The sequence below is a fragment of the Cryptomeria japonica genome, chromosome 9 (genome assembly GCF_030272615.1).
Source record: "Cryptomeria japonica chromosome 9, Sugi_1.0, whole genome shotgun sequence".
NCBI lineage: Eukaryota > Viridiplantae > Streptophyta > Pinopsida > Cupressales > Cupressaceae > Cryptomeria > Cryptomeria japonica.
In genome coordinates, this window is record NC_081413.1 from 569,317,783 (window position 1) to 569,330,924 (window position 13,142).

Genomic DNA, 13,142 nt, shown 5'->3' on the forward strand with positions numbered 1-13,142 from the left:
CCCTCCATTCCTTTTGCACCTTTGGGTTCTTGAGTGGGTGTTTCTATTGCTTCCCAAGTTGTGGGTGTGCCTTCTCTTGCCTCCTTGGCTCTTGCCCCATTTGCAAGTGTTGGGCCCCCATCTCTTGGGCCTTTTTGGGTTCTTGAGTGGGTGTTTCTATTGCTTCCCAAGTTGTGGGTGTGCCTTCTCTTGCCTCCTTGGCTCTTGCCCCATTTGCAAGTGTTGGGCCCCCATCTCTTGGGCCTTTTTCTACTACCAGTGGACAAAGCTTTGCTCGTGTTGCCATATTTGTTGTTGCTCATCCTCCCAAGGGAAATCTCATCCCTTTCCTTGTGCCAAGACTTCTCCTGTTGTGGTTAGTGGCCAAGATGTGGTAGAAAATGTTGTTTCCTACCAACGTTGTGGGTTGGTGTGCATATTTGCTCGTTGAGTGAGTGATTCTTGAAAGCCATTGGTTGTTGGTAATATTGAGCTTTTCCCTTGTGCTAAGGGTTTTTTATTGCTTCTTCAGATGATCGTGACTTGGTGCTGAGCAAGCTATGGGCTTAGGGAGTTAGCTCTCATTTGCTCAAACCCTGGATAACTTCTTCTAACCCTCTTACTGAACAACTCAATGTGTGTCTAGTGTAGGTTTGTCTTCCCAATCTTCCTCTTCATTTTTGAGAGCATTCTTGTTATGATCGTTTCTTGAGGGTTGGTGATATCACGTCTTTCATGGGTCATTCTACGTTTGCTCACATTTTAATCGACATTTCTATGCCTCCCCAGGGATGTGGTTCTTATGGTTGGGGATAGGCCATGTACTCAATCACTATATTACGAGGGCCTCCTCTTTTGTTGTCGCAGATGCTTCTCAACTGGTCACTTAGCTATAATAAATTGTTCTCTCTTGCATCGTAAAGGTGTTGCTACTTGGTGGAAAAATGATAATGGAGATCATTTGACTGTCAAGGCTTTCGATTTTGATGACTTCACATGCTAATGATGACTCCACTTGGGAGAGGTTGTGCCTCTTACTACTGTTGTGGCTTTCTTTGCCCCCTGGATCCTAGTCCCCTTTTTGTTATTGGTGTGGTTTGCTCTGCCCTTTAGATCCTACTCCCCCTCTTCTTGGTGGTGTGGCCTCCTCTGGCCCTGAGGTTTTTACTCCTGTTGCTCTTGTTTCGCAACAACCTTTGATGGTTGGTCAATAGTCTGCTCTAGGTGCTTATAGACCCTCTAAGGGGATTCACCCCCTTGATCCCACTTGTAATGACATTCCTAACAATAGTATTGCTTGGACAATTGTTTGTTGGAGGTGAAAAGGTAATTCTTCCCCCTTCCAAACTTTTCCTCAAGTTGTGGGTGAAATTTCTTCTCCCTTGAGTTGGGTTCCTAGCTGCTCTGCTAGCGTGTTGTTGAAGGTCCGTTAGCCCATTATTTTGCTAATAGTAGTCTTGTGACTTGCTGCTAATGGCCTATTTGACCTAAGTTTGTATAGGGTCAACACTATGCTGCTTTAATTATAAAAAAATAGAATACAATTAATGCATGATGTTTTCTTCATTTTGAACACTTACAACATATTGATAAGGTTTTTGAATATTTAAACAAGAACACTGAAGTATTTGCACCAATACATAACCTCTTGATTGATTTAAACATAACATGATTTTAACTACACTAATTTAATACATAGATAATTGCTTAGGTATACAACACAACCTCTTCCTTGAAGAACCTTGTTTATGGAGCTCATAAGAATTCTAGAATTAATTATGTTCAATCAGATGAGTACTTCTATGGACACCACATTTGGGGAAGATGTGGCAACTAATAGGACACGCTTTTGAGTTGAATTTTAACACAAGGTGGGGTGTGTGGCAGGGATAGAAACATATACCTCAACATTATGAAAGCATTAATCTAATCAACATACCATTCAAATTTGTTAAAGGCGAAGTTTCTAATAGTGTCAATTTTTAAACAATAAAAACGAAGAAGACAACAAAGATGATCCATCTTAGTGGATACATAATTGTAACAATGAAATTTGCATATCCATTTAGTTTTATTGTCATTTGAAGAAATAATTTAGGACATATGTAGTGGTAAATAGCATAACCTTGTGTAAAGTTGTGTGTGTATGATTTGAATAGTAGCTTATTCTGGGTCAATTTAATGCTTGCAAGTGCGATCTTTTGATCGTGACCTAGCATCCTTTTATTTTACAAAATTCATATTTGGTCAATTGACCCCATTTTTACCACTTTGCCTATAATTACCATGAATATTTAAAATATTAACAACATTAATTCTTTCTACATGTATTATTAGTGCCTTAGTACTATCTTTTATATTTTTAAATAGAATCGATTTACAATTGCACTAAATCTAGATAAGAATACATTTTACAAGAATACACAGAACATGAAAACAAACATAAGGCATGCATTCATAAACTTTGAGTAACAAACATGTATTTAAGGAAAACATTGAATACAATTGTTTGATGTAAACAAGACAATCACAAGACTAGAACAATGAGACGACACTCTTAAGAACACATCCATTCAATGTCACCAATTGATACCCTTACAAATAAGTAATACCAAACTCGATATTCCTCAAGATATAAGGACACTCTTACAATATTATCATGATACTCTAAGCCCACAATAGTATAATAACACAAAACATATTTGACAAACTATCTCACTTGCAAAGCATCCCCATCTTTTGAAATTGAACCTTACTCCTTTGAATGAGCATAAGGCCTTTAAGTATAAACTCTATACTCTCTAGATGAAACTTCACTTGTTTGAGTAGGCACATTTCCTTTTAGTGGAAACCTATTCTTTCAAACCTAAATTCTATTCTTTCAAGCAAACACCATTCAATGGAAACCATGAAATTGACCTCATGCATCTTATCCTTTCATACAAGACTTTACTCTTTTGAGTAGAATAATGAGATAGACCTCTCATGCACTCTATCCTTTTGAATAGACACCATGTAATTATCTTTTTCTATAGTTGTGCACAATATAGCTAGATAGCAACATGAACCATCTCTCAACTTAAAGTAACATGACATGACCCAATATTTTTCTCAATTCAAACAATCTTCTAGTATAAGGTCTGTACAAGAAGAAAAACACAAATTATGCCTATATACCTGTCTTAGAATGGACAGATAGTAGTCATGAATGGGGTTTGTACTAGGAGTTAACTCACTCGTAGCCACTCACTCATCCAAGAACTCCTGATAAAAACATTATTCATGCCTGGGGTATACATAAGTGAATTCAAATTATACTTTTTCACCCATTATCAAATACACATAATACATACTCATATTTAGGTGCAATTATAACACGGAGATCGAGTTCTTAAACAAGTTCTAAGAAATCAAAAAATGACTTTATCCCTTTTTTAATTTTATAAATTTGCACAATAAACATTCTAAAACAAGAAATTGTAATTCGATTCTCATTTCTAAATTATGAAGTTGGAGTGTGCATGATTAATATTTAAACCAAGACCATTGAAATTAAAATTTATCTTCTTAATATGTTTTAAAATAAATAATTATTTTTCACAAGGCTAAATATTTCAAATAAGTACTTAATAGCAAGCATTATTGAATACCCAACCTACTTAATTAATCATTCAAATTGTACTTCACATTTTGGGTTATAGATTTATTAACTTGACGACTAAATCCATTTCACCTTGAGTGCTTGTTCTTACCACTCTAACACATGTCAACAAATACCAAAGAACAATGTTGAAAAATAATAAAAAATCCATTTATCAACATTTCAAGTAAATCATCCTAAATAATAATAATTTTTTTTTCCATTCAAAAGGATTAGGGATGAAGGATCTTACATCCTTTCCATTTTAGAATTAATGTTGGTGCAACCATGACAAACTATATCACAAGTATATATGCTCAATCAAGACATAATAATTTAACAAATAACACTTTCCTTATTAACGATAAACATGACAAACTTTTACAAGGAAGAGAATCAAGCACACACAATTTTTTATGCAAAGATCTCAAATTCACAAAGAACTATCCAAAAATAATGTCATATCCACAATATACCATAGGAAGTCATAAGTTATCACAAAGTGTTCACAACAAATTATCACAAAAGATTTCGTCACCCAAATAGTGCATGGAATAGGATGCACATAAAAAACCTTGCAACTCACAAGCATTGTGCAAGATCATGAACAACCACATCCATTTGTGCACATGTCATCATGACAACATTCATGACACCTCAAGGTACACCATATAAAGTAACCCTCACAAATAATGACATATAGATTCAATAATTTATATATCAAGCAAGGACAAAATTTACCTTCCTGCTTAATTTCAATTACATTAAGGTTGGATATTTCTAAATTTTACATTCAAGTGTCGACTAGGACTAAATTCAAGACTGGAATGAATTGCCATTTCATTCTTGAAATTTTTGACATTAAAAGAGAGGCCTCAAACCTTTACATTCATTTTTGTTCTTCTCTCAAAGTATATAAACCTATTTTAAGAACATAATTGATCACTCAATATTTTCCTTCTTATGGATTAAAATATCAACATAAATTCCAATTACTACTAACTTGCCTTCTATTGAAGACGCACAACTTGATCCAACGCTTTATCTCATAGAACTAAATATTAAATCCTCTCAAAACACTTCAAATATAACCTTGATTAGGCTCTCTCCTTGGATTACTCACAAGCATTCACCACACCAAACTATTCTTTAATGTTTATTTCAAAATCGGATCTTTATAAAAGGCATGCTCATATTTTCTATTTCTTAGTGTTTTGTTCACAACTTTGAATATTTTCTCAATTAATTATTAGATAGTAATTCTAGTATTCTTCCAAAACAAGAATCCTAGTGAATTTTTTACCTAGGAAATCTTCCTCAATGGTTCACTAGTGGACTTAGGCCTTTGGTATATAATCTGCTTTGATACCAATTAAACAATCTCCAATTGCAACCTCAAAATTTAACATTTGACAAGATCGATAACTCACATGTATCATAAATTGTACAAATATCAACTCATTAAAAAAATCATTTAGTAATAAGATATGCTCAATAACTACTTTCAATGATCATTTCTAATAATCCAACCAAACTATGAATACATGGTCTAATAGCACGTAAGGTCAACATTACAACCTACCTAATATTTACAAGTACATAGGCAACATGCCCAAAACACCACATAAAACTAGTGGTACATGATCCAAGGACAGGCAAAACATTAATCTAAAATTTGAGATAGATGCTCACTATAGTAACCAAAATAGTTTATCATGTATATCTTATTTAGATTAATTTCATATTTAATCCTAGATACATATATAAGCATATGTAATGCAAATTATTCATATTATACAAAGCTCATACAAGACATGAATAATCAAGTACAACTAACTTCATGTATTCAAGACCAATATCTTTAAATGATTACTAATTGCACCCATACTATAAGCACCACGAAGTAACCAAAATAGTTTATCATGTATATCTTATTTAGATTAATTTCATATTTATTCCTAGATACATATATAAGCATATGTAATGCAAATCATTCATATTATAGAAAGCTCATACAAGACATGAATAATTAAGTGCAACTAACTTCATATATTCAAGACCAATACCTTTAAATGATTACCAATTGCACCCCATACTATAAGCACATTTATGCTTAAATGCTATACACTGATGAAATGAAACTAACTCAGATCCCATACTACATGTATTTCTATTACCTTAGCATTGTTGGTGCATAGAGTTGAAGTACCAAATCCATAAATCCATGCCATTCTTTAAGCACCAAGGGTATTATACTCAAAGTAGTAGATCTCTAACTTATTATTAGGTAGGGCAGGTTGGAACAATTTGTTTAGGTGGATAAAAAATAGTAGGCCTCTAACTTATAATTAGGTAGGGCATGTTTGGAATAATAGGGTGGATAAGACATTCTTCAACTTCAAGTTGAATTATGCCTAGGGGATTCCCTAAAGGTATCTTGAATATGATTAAACATGACTAAAAATAAACAAATGGATAAATTTATATAGTAGTACTTGGTGTACACCTCATCTTAAAAGTTGTCACTAGGCCAAGGACTAACCTATTTCTATAACCACTATTAAGCTAATAAACACAACACTGCTTTTTAATAGGATTTGTGTGTGTCAACATGACTCTATAGGATGACAAGAACTCAACTATCACTAATGGTTTTTTTGTTGGTTATTACTTTGAATCACAAAATGTATACAAATAACTCTCTAGTCCCAATCTATTGGTGAATGATGTTTTTAGTTTGAGTGCATGGTGGACCATTATTCTAGGACTAATTCCTATTCATTGAGTTATAGAGTCCAAGCATGCCAATAGGAACAACTAATTGATTTTAAAGGACTATAAGCTATGTAGATTGACACACGACAAATAATGACATCATATAATTGGACATATCTAGTAATCCATCCCTAGACTGTAAAAATCCATATACAATAAATAAATGATAACTACAAATATTGTAATGTCTCACACCGCTGGATCATTAATTGAATATCTATTACCTTTACATGAGTACATATGGAAACAACAAATCCCAAGCTAGAATTTTCGTGAAGATCCATAATAGAGTCGTGGAGACATTCAATTATATAAAACATTTATAATATTATACAACTTGTTTTTTACAATGGAGGATAATATAATGGAAACTAGCAATGTAGGATTTGAAATCTTAGAAGCTCCCTTGCACATGTACTCACATGGAAAAGTGAAATGAGTGACCTATTTTTTGGAAAATAATGTAGCATATATAGCACTTTGTTGTTTTCCCTACCACTTAAAGAGTCCAAGAAGAACCATATATTGTGAATGTGGCATGTAAGACCATCTTAGATCTTATGAAATATGTTGAAATGATAATTTGGAATAGGTGTGAGGATTATTGAGAGTTGGGGATTTGGAGTTAGAAATACAATTCGTACCGTAGATTGAGGCTTTTGGGGTTGAAAAATGGGCGTGCTAGTAAAGACAGGTCTAGAAGTTTGATGGGGACTACAAAAAGGTCAAACTTAGATGGGGAAGCATACCTAAATGAAGAAATTTGAAACTTTAATGACTAACACTTAGAAGACTAAGCATGCATTCAAAATTAGAGACTTTGCATACCTTATACAAACATTGAGGAATATAAAATAAAGAACACTTACACAAAATGGGATTAAGAGAGATGTTGAAAATAAGAAATAGAAAAATTGGTCCATAACATTGTCATATCCCCTAGGAACCCTCTTCCTTTTTTGAGAGCATTATTGTTATAAGGCCATTGGAAACTCTATCAACCGATTATTATTGAAGATTGATGATTCCATGTTCTTCATGGGTCATTCTACTTTTGCTCGTATTTTAATCAACACTGACATCTGTATGCCTCTCCTTGGGTTTGTGGTTCTTATCGTTGGGGATAGGCCATGGACTCAATCGCTGGATCATGAGGGCCTCCCCTTTGCTGTCATAGATGCTTCTCAACTGGTCACTTAGCTTAAAATTATTCTCTCACACCATAAAGGTGCTGCTACTTGGTGGACAAACGCTAGTGCTGATCATTTGACTTTCGAGGCTCCTGATTTTGATGATAATTTACATGCTAATGATGATTCCTCTCGGGATGAGGTTGTGATTCTCACTATTGTTGTGGCCTTCACTATCCCCTTAGATCCTACTGGTGTGGCCTTCTTAGGCCTTGAGGTTTTTGCTCTTGTTGCTCCTGTTCTGGAGCAATTGTCTACTCCAGGTGCTGATAGACACTTCGAGGGGATTTACCCACTTGATCCCACTTGCAATGATGTTCCTAATAATAGTATTGCTCGAACTGTTGCTTTCCATAGGAGTAAAGGTAAGTCTTGCCCCCCCACACAAACTCTCCCACATTGAATTGTGGGTGATTCCTCCAACTCTTGAGGTGGGTTCCTAGATTTTTGCTATTGTGCTATTATTGGGTTGGTAGGCCTTTCAACAATGGTCTTCTGACTTGTTATGATATTGCAATCAAGATTCAACTGTGTAGTTTTCAAGTCAAATTCATTGACCCATTTTTCATGAGTTGTGGTTCACAGTAACCGGACTTGGAATTTATGAATTTTTAATGACATTTGGTCATTTTTATCATTTGACATTTTAAGAATAATATTGATTGTCAATAAAAGAAAACAAATTAAAGCACAATTATTGGCATATGAAAGGAATTATTTCCCCTCACAAAGAACTTAACAATGGTAATTTTTTTTTTTAAGGTGGTTGTCTACAATTTAGTTTGCAAAAAGATGATAATTAAAGAGAGTTGTATCAACAAAGTACGATTGCAAACATAAATTTAATTGATAAATAGAAAGAATTAGAACACTATTGTATGATCTATAAAGTATATACCTTCAGGTTCACCTATGAGCAAGTAGTTACTTAAAAAATGAAAATCCTTGTACTTTCATTATTTGTGTCACATATGGATATCCTATATAGATAAAAAGAATGTAAAAAATTGAAAAAAAATGATAAATTTTTAATATATGCAAAAATCATAAATTTATTATGTAAGTTTCTAAATTCATACCTAGAAATCTTGTTTAATTAGAATAGAAACCATTCTAAAAATTCATATTAAAATATTTAAAAAATTAGAAACAATTATATCCTTCATTTCAAATTCAATTATGACAAGTTTCTAAATTGACATTTAAGACAATCTTATTAAAAATATTTTAAAAAATAAATTCACCAAGTTTCTAAATTCATATAAGAATATAGATATTGTTTGAAAAATTCACTTAAAAATATTATAAAATTAGAAACAATTATATCCTACCATTTCAATATATTCTAAATAAATTTGTATTTTTATAATAAACATTCTAAAATAATATACATCAATATTATAAATTATAATACTATATGAAATATATTACCTACTATAATTTTTTATGGGTTATTAATAATTTTTTATGGGTTAATTATAATACTATATGAAATATATTACCTACTATAATTTTTTATGGGTTATTAATAATACGCACGCACGCACGCACGCACGCACGCACGCACGCACGCACGCACGCACGCACGCACGCGCGCGCGCGCGCGCACGCACGCACGCGCGCACGCACGCACGCACACGCACGCGCACGCACACGCACACGCGCACGCACACACACGCCCACGCCCGCACGCCGCACGCCCGCACACACGCACACACACGCACGCACACACACACACACGTGCTATTTGTTATGTAAATAATTGATGATTTAAGTTTAACTTCACACACACACACACACACACACACACACACACACAATAGTTCGTTATTATTACTTTGTTGCTAAGATTTTTTGACATGTTCAATTCACTATCTTAGTTGTTTTACACAATACTAATACCACTTATTCACACCCAAAACTCATTTCACAAATAATAATTAGAATTACGTTCAATAAAGCAAGAATAGTTTCATCATAATTAATAGATGAATTATTAGAGTTAACATAATTTGCAATATATTATGTGATCCAAAATAGACATAAATAACAATGCATACCATACATGTGAAAATTTATAATAAATCTAAAGGAAATATCTAGCATGGTAATTTGAATACAACTACATAAATCAATCATGTTATCACCATATTCATGTCATTCTCAATATATTTTATCAAGTGTTTTCCAATACTTATCCTCATCTTAACCATTTGGAATGACCATTCTCACTTTGAGAAGATTCCAATGGCCTTGGGTCATTTATGGCTATATCACTTCAGTAGGAACTAGTTCTTATACAAAACCCCACATGCCTCTTGACATGAAAATGTAGCCTTGGCCAAGAAACTCTCGAATGTACACTATACTCTTAGTTGAATACATGTTGTGTACCAAGTCACCACCTTCTTCTTCCATGACTAATCTCCATGCCCCTTCCAAGACTCACATAAAATGACTTATATAACCTTTTAAGGGGTGGTTTTCAAACCATCACACCCTTTTGAAAATGTCACCTTTATTTATCCTTTCATAAATATAATTGTTCCTCTCTTTTAAGAGAGTTTTCATTAACATTCTTTATTAATCTTTCTTTAAACCAAAGGATTATAATATCCTTTATTTTATATCCCTTTTTAATTCTTAAAGGTTCATAAATTTTGCTTCTCTTGGAAAAAAAAGTCACCTAACACTTCTCACAAAGATAAAATGCCCTTTGATGGTTTGGCGAAATCTCGAGACTTTTAAGCTTACATAACAATATATTATCAAGAAAGTTGTAATATCCCCTGGGAACCCTATTATTTTATTTTGAGACCCCCTAGCCTTGTTGTAATTTAGACTAGGGTGGAATTTGTGATTGTGCTATTTAAGTGATCTTATGTATGTGTATGCATGTGTTATGAATGGTTGATGATCATTGTTAATGAAATGATTGAAGTGGTTGTGTTGTGTGATAAATTTATTATATTGATTATATTTTTGACTAACTCAAGCTAATTATTAGAATGGTGGAATTGTGCAAGGAATTTGGTTTGATTGCAAGTACTTAAGGTGCAAGGTTAGGCATGTTCTATGGCTTTATAGGATGAGATATGGGTATATCATCGTGACATCCTCTGTGTTAAGACCTTTCATTAACATTTGCCAAACTTAGATGCATATACCTAGGTTGAAATAAACATTGTGATATTTAATAATTATTTAAGTTAATGATGTTTGTTGAGGCTCGTATTAGTAATAATACCTAACTCTAGGAACCAAAGCATTTATTTATTTTAACTGTTTAATCGTTCCCAATTATGTCTTAGGAACCATGCCCCTACAAAAACCTCAAATAGAGTCCAATCAACCTCAGGTGTGGAACAATAATAATACATTTGCTAAATACAACTGCCCATCAACCCTATGGAAGATCAATACCAAAACAAACAAACAAAAAACCATGGAGGGTGGCATGACTTGGGAAGAGGCAACTTGCAAGGGGAATTAAAAACACAACTACGATAATTGCACAGTCTTCTCACTCCATGTCCAAATGATAGCCAAGAGTTAATGGAAAGGTGCAATGCATGGTGGGAAGTGGTGATTGTCTTTAAGAGGCATGGCAACCCGCAAATTTAAGAGAGACTTGAAGTTTTGACCAAAAATGACGTGCCATGGGAACAAAACCCTTGATCTCCATTAAAGTTGCTTTTGAGGCTTATTCACATAGAGAATCAAGGGAAGAAAGGGTGAGATTGAGGCATTTGGTTTGGTACATGAGAGTAGAGTGGTCAAATTCCTTCCTTTAGCACAAAATAGTGAAATGCCTCTATATCATGTTTTCCTTCACCCTTCAATAGATTTTTTAGGTTGTCGAGTGTGGTCAAGTTTGAAAATTAGGTTTTGTATGTTACAATGCTTCCCCTTCATGGTACAAACCCCTAGCTCACCCGTTTAGGTTATGATTCTTATTTATGAAAATGCTTAGGTTTGTAGTGCCCATAGTTGAAGAAAACAAATAAAAGAAAGAGGAAACAATTAATAATATTACATTCTTTAGTGTTGGTCAAAGAAGATAATGGGATGTTGCTTAACAGTTCGTTGACCCTATAACTCCTTCCATTCATTGGCCGAGTAGAGTTTCCCAAATGTTGGAATGAGCCTGAGATACTAAGGTAGACTAGTATGATGTAAACATTAAATTAAAACCATCACTACTATGCATATTCAATAAAGAAGAAAACAATTAGGAAGATTAAGGAATAATGAGTTGAAGTTCCTTGTAGTTAAACTGTACACTAATGCATGTGTACTAGCTACTAAGACAACTATATTTAATTAAAATGGTTAGTTTTGTCACAAAATGATAAAATCTATTATGCATGAGTCCATTATGTGAATATTACCTTTTAGGGTTAGGAGTGGGAGGGGATTATCAAACACAACTTACAATGGAAGAATTTTTTAGCTCTTCTTTCAACCCAAGGTTATTAGAGTTACGCATGTGCTTGGATACTTCATATTGGTTGAATTTTAGCCAAAATAAAACTTGGGAATGAATAGATTATCAAATCCTCATTATAATAATGCTGCAACTGGGTAATTAAGGCATGGTGTAGGCTAGACATGGAAACTGCTAATTCCTAATTGGGAATCTCTTTTTTGGTTATAATGCTAAGTACAGATGGATAAGGATTCTACAAGGGCATAGGTAGCGTGTATAGCCCTAAGATGTATATTGTTCCTTTCCTTTTGTGGTAATCATTGATAGATTGTTCATTCCGTTCCATAGTGATCATATAGATAAATCCTATCATCCGCCAAGATAAGCTTATTGATGCTCCACCTTAACAATAGCCAAAGAGCATGCTTTGTCTCTAGATTGTTAATCATACCACATACATAGCATGAAAGATTTTGTTAGTGGTATGCGATCCTTAGTGCAAATAGTGTGAACAAGATGGATACCCCATGTTACTCAAGAGACCTAGACAATTTCTACTGGTGGCATGTGGGTCTTAGTGGCAATGACATGCAAGCGATGGATGTCTTGTTCACACTAAAGGGTTAGATGGTGTTCACTAGTGGCATATCAACCTTAGGACCAACAACATGCAAGTGATGTACCTTATTTTACACTTGGCCATCCAATGGACTGTAAGGAAAAAAGTGTTCTAATGATGAATAGGTGGGTAAGAGATTGATCCAAACCTCATAGTTCAATATTGGCATACCCTGATGTGGAAAATGGTAACTCAAGTTCTCAAAGATAGTTAATACCTTAGGGGAATGGTCATGAGGAAGTTGACCTGGTGCATGGTAAGTTGGTTTGATTGTCTACTCTCTCCATGAGCTACAAAATCCACTTGGATGGGGTGGATAGGAATCGTATCCACTTTGGTTAGGATCACATTGCACAATTTCTCAAATCCTAGATAAAACAAGACTAAGGAACAACTACAACAAATAAACAATAAGACATGATTTCATTTAGTATTAAAATTTAATCTTCATTGTATATATTGTCAAAATCAGATTGGTATTGTGTTGATGACCCCTAGTTATTGATGAAT